Below are 7,062 nucleotides of genomic sequence, written 5' to 3'. Positions count from 1 at the left end.
ACTAGAGATAGCATGGGGCACCTTAGTAGACTATTTCGGGTAGGCTAGGCATAGAAGAAATACCATACAGAGAAATAGACTTAGATTTTCCCAGTGACTCCTATCACTCATTCCCATAGCAGCTTGTCATGTAAGAAAGCTAAAGTCCTATAAATCAAATCGTATATTTACATTTTATTTTGCTTTGACATTTCCATTTGTTTGCACTCAACACAATTAAATTTGCCACGACGTTTTCAACAACTTTGCCACGACATATCCATTTGCTACCACATTACCATTATTCTATTTCCACATCAGTCATTCTATTTTGCCACAGCATTATCATTTGTACATACCATCACTAACTTTACTTAGGTGACAAAGTAAAGTGCCTTGACAAACCTATTTGATTTCCCCAATTCCCTGTGGAGACGATACTCAACTTATCACTGTATTACTTGTTCGATTGTGTATACTTGCACATATATCCACACTCATTTATAGTGCTCATACCGAGCAGACACATTTATATATTCTGTTAACAATGGTATCGATACTATCCTCATAGTATCGATACCCCCTATTGGTATCGATACTACTTGCATCGGTATCGATACTACTGAGCAGATTCTACTGCTTTTAAGCCTATAATATCAATATTTACTACAAGAAAATATACCTTTATTGACACACGAACGGTGACACACGCTAATTTATGACTTACAAAAAATGTGTGTCATAAAAAGTGCAATGTTTTTTAAAGTCTGAACGATTTATGACTTACAATAATGTGTGTCATATTTAATAGTCATAATCCAAAAAAAATTCCAAAACACGGAGTATACTTTTAATTGTGTGTCATCTGTAAAAGTCATCTTTTAATTTCCCCCATTATTTTCATCATTTCTCACTTCTTCCTCCCTCGATAATTAGTTTGAACCTTGAAATTGTTTCAGGTTCTCAAAAATGACTGAAGATGTGGAGATGAAAGAATAACCAGCTCCTTCCAATTCCGTTACTTCCTCTTCTCCATCCACTTTGCACCGTAAGCTCACTCCATCTATGCATCTATAACACCCATTCCCCCTCTCGCACGCATATTTTTTACGCCTGGTGGTAGAACTTTGATTTGCTATTTTATAATGTTTCTGAACTGGGAACTTGTGGGATTTCTTGGATTTTAATAAATTCTTCTGGGTTTATGTTAGATTTGAAGGAAATTGTGTTTTAGACTAGCCAATCAGGATGGTTTCAATCCTGGAGCCATCTAAGGCTGTAAGTTTCCCTTTTGTTTTTCAAGTTAATATGTTTAGGGTTTTTAGTTTTCCAGGGAATCTGATTGGAACCTGGTAGATTTGGAAACTGATTAGTTCGTATTCTTTACAGAGTTTTTTCCCGACAATGACCAAGATAGTGGGAACTTTAGGTCCAAGGTCTCGATCTGTTGATGTTATTTCTGGTTATCTTAAAGTTGAATTGTCTGTTACTGTATTTTCGGACTCACTTCTTTTTAGTTACTACTGTGTTATTGGAAGTAATATTTATTTATTCATTTTTTTTCTACAGTAGCTAGGTTCGATTTCTCGTGGCATGATCTAGAGTGTCATCAGGGAACTTTAGAAAATTTAAAGGCTGCCGTTAAGCTAACTAAAAAGCTTTGTGTTGTAGGTTATTTATATCTGGATTGATTTTTGTTTATTTTTTAACTTATGTTTGTTTCCTTGAAAATTTGATCTGTCTGAATGTATTCTCCGTGCTCAGAAAAACACAATACTTTGTCGTGTTTTTCTTTTTAAAATGTGATTTTTTATGTTATATTAACCCATTTTTTGTCTTACATTTGAAGTAAATTCTTACTTGAGATTAAGGAAGTTGTTTTTTTTGTTCCTTGAATTTTGAGTGTGACAAACAATGGGTAGTTGTTTGTTTGTTACCCTTGAAAAGATTGTTCTTAGATTGCTTTGATAGGGATGGTGACATTTAAGACCATAAAGTGATTTGTATTTTGTTTTTTCTCTTCATGTTATGTTGGATACAGGTGGCCCTGAGTTGCAGGTTGTTAATAAAAGCGAGAAAGTGATTTCACTTGAGGCTGATGCTATTGTTATTTTGACACCAGATGAAGGGCAAGAAGCATCTTCAAACATACTGCCAATCAATTTTGATGAGCTGTCAAAAGTTAAATGCAAATCCCCTACCCCACATTGTATTTTGTGTATCCAATTCGATGGTTGGCTCCAAGAAGTATTTACGAGCCCTGTTTTCTTGCCCTTTGGTTCTGAAGTCTAAAAGCATAAAGAGTTTATAGATTCTTGATTAGAAGTTGGGCGGCTTATATTGGCTAGTATATTGCTAATAGGTTCTATTAGTGTAATGCTAATAGGTTCTTGATATTTGATATTAATAGAACTTTGATTTTCTATTTTCTAATGTTTCTGAACTGGGAACTTGTGGTGGAACTTTGCACCGTAAGCTAACTGGGCATTTTTTTTGCTTTGTTTTTCAATTTTATTGAATGGCCTCATGAAGTTAATTGTCAACATCGGATGATGTTGTAAGTCATTTTCAGTTGCTAGGTGCTATGAAAGCCCTTGTTGCCATTTTTAAGGTTTATTTTCGATACTTTAGTGTGCATAATCTGTACTGAGTTAAAGATATGAAGGAAATATAAAAAAAAAGTATATAATTTCAAAATCATAAAGCTTACAAAGTGTAAAAGCCTACTCTGGTGACATTTGGATATTTCATTATCTGCCATGAGTGCTCATGTATGTTTTTTCTATCAATGATGGCTGACATTATAAGTAGATTTTTGTGTTATCTGCAGTATCGCCAGAGAAGATGCCTTTAGTCTTACAGAATATCAAAAACTTTCTCAAGGTCATTGATAATATTTTTGCATAATAGCAATATTTATAAATATTTCTTATCAACCTTGCTTTTAAAACTAAACTTGGTAACTTTCTTCATTTTCAAATTTTTTGTTGTCTTTCCAGCCAAATGGTCATGTGCTGTTCCGAGACTATGTTGTTGGTGACCTTGCTCAGGTTGATCTATGCAATATTTATAAATATTTATTGTAGGTTTCTTTTCCTCATTTCTTATCACTCTTCTTTTTTCCAGGTCGGAGGATGATGTGGCACGTTACTAGGATGGGTATAGCAAACTGAGGTCATGGACTTATAGTTCGCTAGATTTATATAAGGTAATCGATTTTGACAGTGACATAATATAGTCTTTGAATGCATGCAACATGAACTGCTTCGTGTGCTTTATCCTGTCTTTATACATTCGTTCATGGATATGGTGGCAAAATGACATCTGCATGAGGGTATTTATTAGAACATACTAGACTTTAATTTTTTTTTTTTGTATCTTGTGCTGTTTTGACCTTCTGAAGTATGCTATACTGGGAAAAACTTTGATAAGTTTGTCTCAAATAATTTTGATTTCTATTGCAGCTAGAACTTTCTTAAATACCTTTCGTGAAGACCATGAATTGATACACTCACGAGACCTTCAAAAGTTGGAAGGGGTTCTTTATTAGTCTGATTTGGAGGTGGAACATACTGTTCTTTCTTCCTTTTTTTACTTACTAATCACTTTTATTTTTTTGTACTCACCATAAGTTGTTTCCTTAATCAGGAGATGGAATTTGCTCGTTCTCTTAGGCAGAGTAAAGTTAACATCAAGGTATGTCAGGTAAAAGCCGTAAATTATTTATTTGGTAACTACTAATAGGTAAGAAAAGAATATATTCGTTTCCTCATTTATTGTTGAATTTGTTGCCAATCACTTCGACAGTATTCCTATGATCTTATGTTGCAATATTTGCATAAAACACAATCCACTGCAATGCTTGGGGTCATGAATGAACACATTACTTTCAATGTGATGCCATTTTCATTGTTCATATTCTGCATGTTACATATACAAAAGAAGTGTTGTTTGACTATTGTTTTCTTTGTTTCCTTGTAGTTTCTTCTGGACAACCCAGTTTCATTTCTGATGATGTAGAGGTTGTAACACTTATTAGAAGCTTCCAGGATGCAACTAATCAGATAAACCAGAAAGAAATACATTGGGGAGTAAGTTGCTGAACTGGTCTTATAATTATATATGGATTTAACAGATATAATTCTCATTCCATTAGTGAAAGTAAAAGGGTTCCTGCTGCCATCAACTCTATATTGTATCCTATTTGTACTCCACTTAAATACGCATTTGCATAGTTGTTCACATATTTCGAATATTTTTTTAACTTTGTGCTTCTTATACTTCTCATAGTTGCTTGAAGATTCCCTAGAAGAACGCTTGAAGAAAGTTGGAGGTTTGCTTTCTGATTCTGAAAAGATAAAAAAAGAGAACAAAGAGGGGGATGTAGATGAGACTAAGGTACTTCTTGCTGTAAAAGGTCCTGTAACAATTCATTATATTCCTTCATATTTTGAATGAATATATTTTACTTTTGTTAGTTTTTAGATGTTCAAGTTTACTGTAGTAGGATTATGAAGTTACTGTGTGATTAATGGTTGAATAAGGTTTTTGTTCTTTAATTTGTTTTATTTGTTCCTTGTATCGACATATGATTGCACTATTTTTGATAACTTAAAGTGAATATATTGTATGCAAATGGATTGCATATATATAATATGATATATATATTTAGTATTATGAGGCATTAAATGCGATTTAGTTTATTTTTTGTCAATCTACAATATATATATATATATATATATAATTTACAAAATATAATCATGACACACGAATGTGTGTCATCTTTTTTAATGATGTATGCTTCAATGACATGCAATGTAAGTCATACATGTGTGTCATAAATTTATGACACACAAATGTGTGTCATCTTCATTTATGACGGGAGATTCAATGACGCGTATTGCGCGTCATAAATGCGCATCATAAATGAGTGTCATAAATGTGCATCATAGATTTATGACGCACAATTGCACGTCATCTGATATTTATGTCGGTGGCTTCAATGACGCAAATTTGTGCGTCATCCACACTCATAGATGATTCGCAATGCGCATCATTAAAGGGGGTTTTTCTAGTAGTGATTGTTCTATCAATATCGATACCTTTACCGAGAATTTTACATTTTTCATCCCGAAACTTACCCAAATTTGGTCAAATTTCCTTATGTTAACCCCAAAAATACTATTAAACTCTTCTCTACTTATCCCTACTAATTTTCCTTAATTTAGCTTCTTAAAACATCTAAAATCTCTCAACTTCACTCGAATCTAAGAATCACATTATTTTTTTCTAACTTGTTTTTAAACTCATCTAATGCTTCTAATCTCTTATTTACTTTAATGATAAGTCAAATATACTAGTAAACATCAATAAACACTCATATTTTAACATATCATTTCAAAACCCATTTTCTTAAACCACCAATATCTCCTCCATCTCATAGTTTTAATCTTATATAACCTTTTCCTAATCTTACATAACACTTAATTTTGCAAGAACCAACCATAATCGAAAGGAAACACTAACCAATTAAAACTTTACCTTTGCTATGGAGGAGAACTATTTCCATGGGAAAGAATAAGAAAATAGATATGGCTTTTGGGTAACTTATTTTTCCCTTTCCCCATTTTCTTTAATACCTTATTAAAAATGAATTTTAAATTCATTTTCCCCTTAAAGGACCAAAATATCCTCTTAATTCATCTATTTATACAATTTAGTTCATAACACTATTCCAAATCATTTTTCTCATCTTTTACCATTTATTCAAATAAATCTTCAAATTTCAAATCTTTTCAAAATAGTCCCTTGACTTGATATTTGGGGTATTACAACTATAATTTTTGAAAACAACTTGTTTGATTTGTTTATTTGATATTTAGTGAACTGATATTTTGCTTCAATTGCTATGACATCATTTTCATACTAAACCTTTTTTTAAAAAAGGGAGATATATCTTAGATAATACATATTTTCTCAAAAATATCAGTTGAAGGGCCTGAAATGGTGTGGGTATCTCCAAGTTTCCAATCTCTTCTCTTTCCACCACCCATGCCTCTTGATGTGATTCTTATCAAAATAAGAGTCTGACGTTGCGAAGAAGAAGGTTGTGTTACAATCCATGGCCAAATGTGATCAAAAGGACAGAAAAATAACTATTCTTACCAATCATTTTAATGTGAGTATAAGCAATACGGATGATTACTTATTTTGTCACATTGTATCTCTTTACTCTGAAGATGGTCACTCGAGAAGCCACAAGAGACGTACAACAATGAGTTGGCTAGAAAAAATCACTTATGATAGTGAAAAAAGTTTGGTCGCTATCAGATCCCTTCCGAATAACAAGCATGAGTTCACCGTTGTACTTGAAGATGCCATATCAAAGAAAAACAATGGGAATTCAAGCCCTGATGGTAATGATAACCCAAATGAGCATGAAAGGAAGAGAACGAGACATTTATAACTCAAATATGTTTAGAGTAGAGATAAGCTTTGCTGCCAAGATTCCTATGCAAGAAATTCAAAGTAATATGCGAGTACAAGAAGCTGAGAACTCACAATAAGCACAGAGTGTGCTTGATATAATTTTAAGGTAACATGCCTTCTTATTCGTCAGTCTTTTTCCATGACAATCAGGATAATTTTACAGACACTGGAGGAGGTAGCCTTGGCTTTAGAAGTTGTCATTTAAGCTTCCAAGCACGAAAGAAAACCTTTCATTGAATATTGATGTGTCAACTACGATGATGATTCAACCAGTTCCAGTATTTGATCATCAACCGAAATGTAAAAGAGTCTTACTTCCTCAAGTAAACAAAGGCTAAAAGAACATTTAAGAATCTTTGGATTAAAATTGATCCATACAATCAAGAGTGCAAGATCACTGGATTGAGCTAACAAATGAACAAATGTAAGATATTTTCCATGAAGCTGACAGTGCTGGGCATGATCAATTCCAAGGACAAGACCAGCAGACAAAGAATGAGACTCCATCGAAGAAATAAAAGAAGAACTAATTCATTTTGCATACATCTTAGACTACTTAAGAGCCTCACATTTATTCTTTTTCACATACATAAT

General features: G+C 33.0%; 1 pseudogene; it reads left to right on the top strand.

Moving 5' to 3' along the window:
• Positions 1-3,088: 3,088 nt before the first annotated feature.
• On the top strand, positions 3,089-4,507 carry LOC120162840 (annotated as a pseudogene).
• Positions 4,508-7,062: the final 2,555 nt, after the last annotated feature.

Source organism: Hibiscus syriacus, unplaced genomic scaffold (assembly GCF_006381635.1).
Source record: "Hibiscus syriacus cultivar Baekdansim isolate YM2019G1 unplaced genomic scaffold, ASM638163v2 tig00111409_pilon, whole genome shotgun sequence".
NCBI classification, from domain to species: Eukaryota; Viridiplantae; Streptophyta; class Magnoliopsida; order Malvales; family Malvaceae; genus Hibiscus; species Hibiscus syriacus.
Note: the sequence above shows the minus strand (reverse complement) of the source record. Positions and strands in the feature narration are given on the sequence as shown.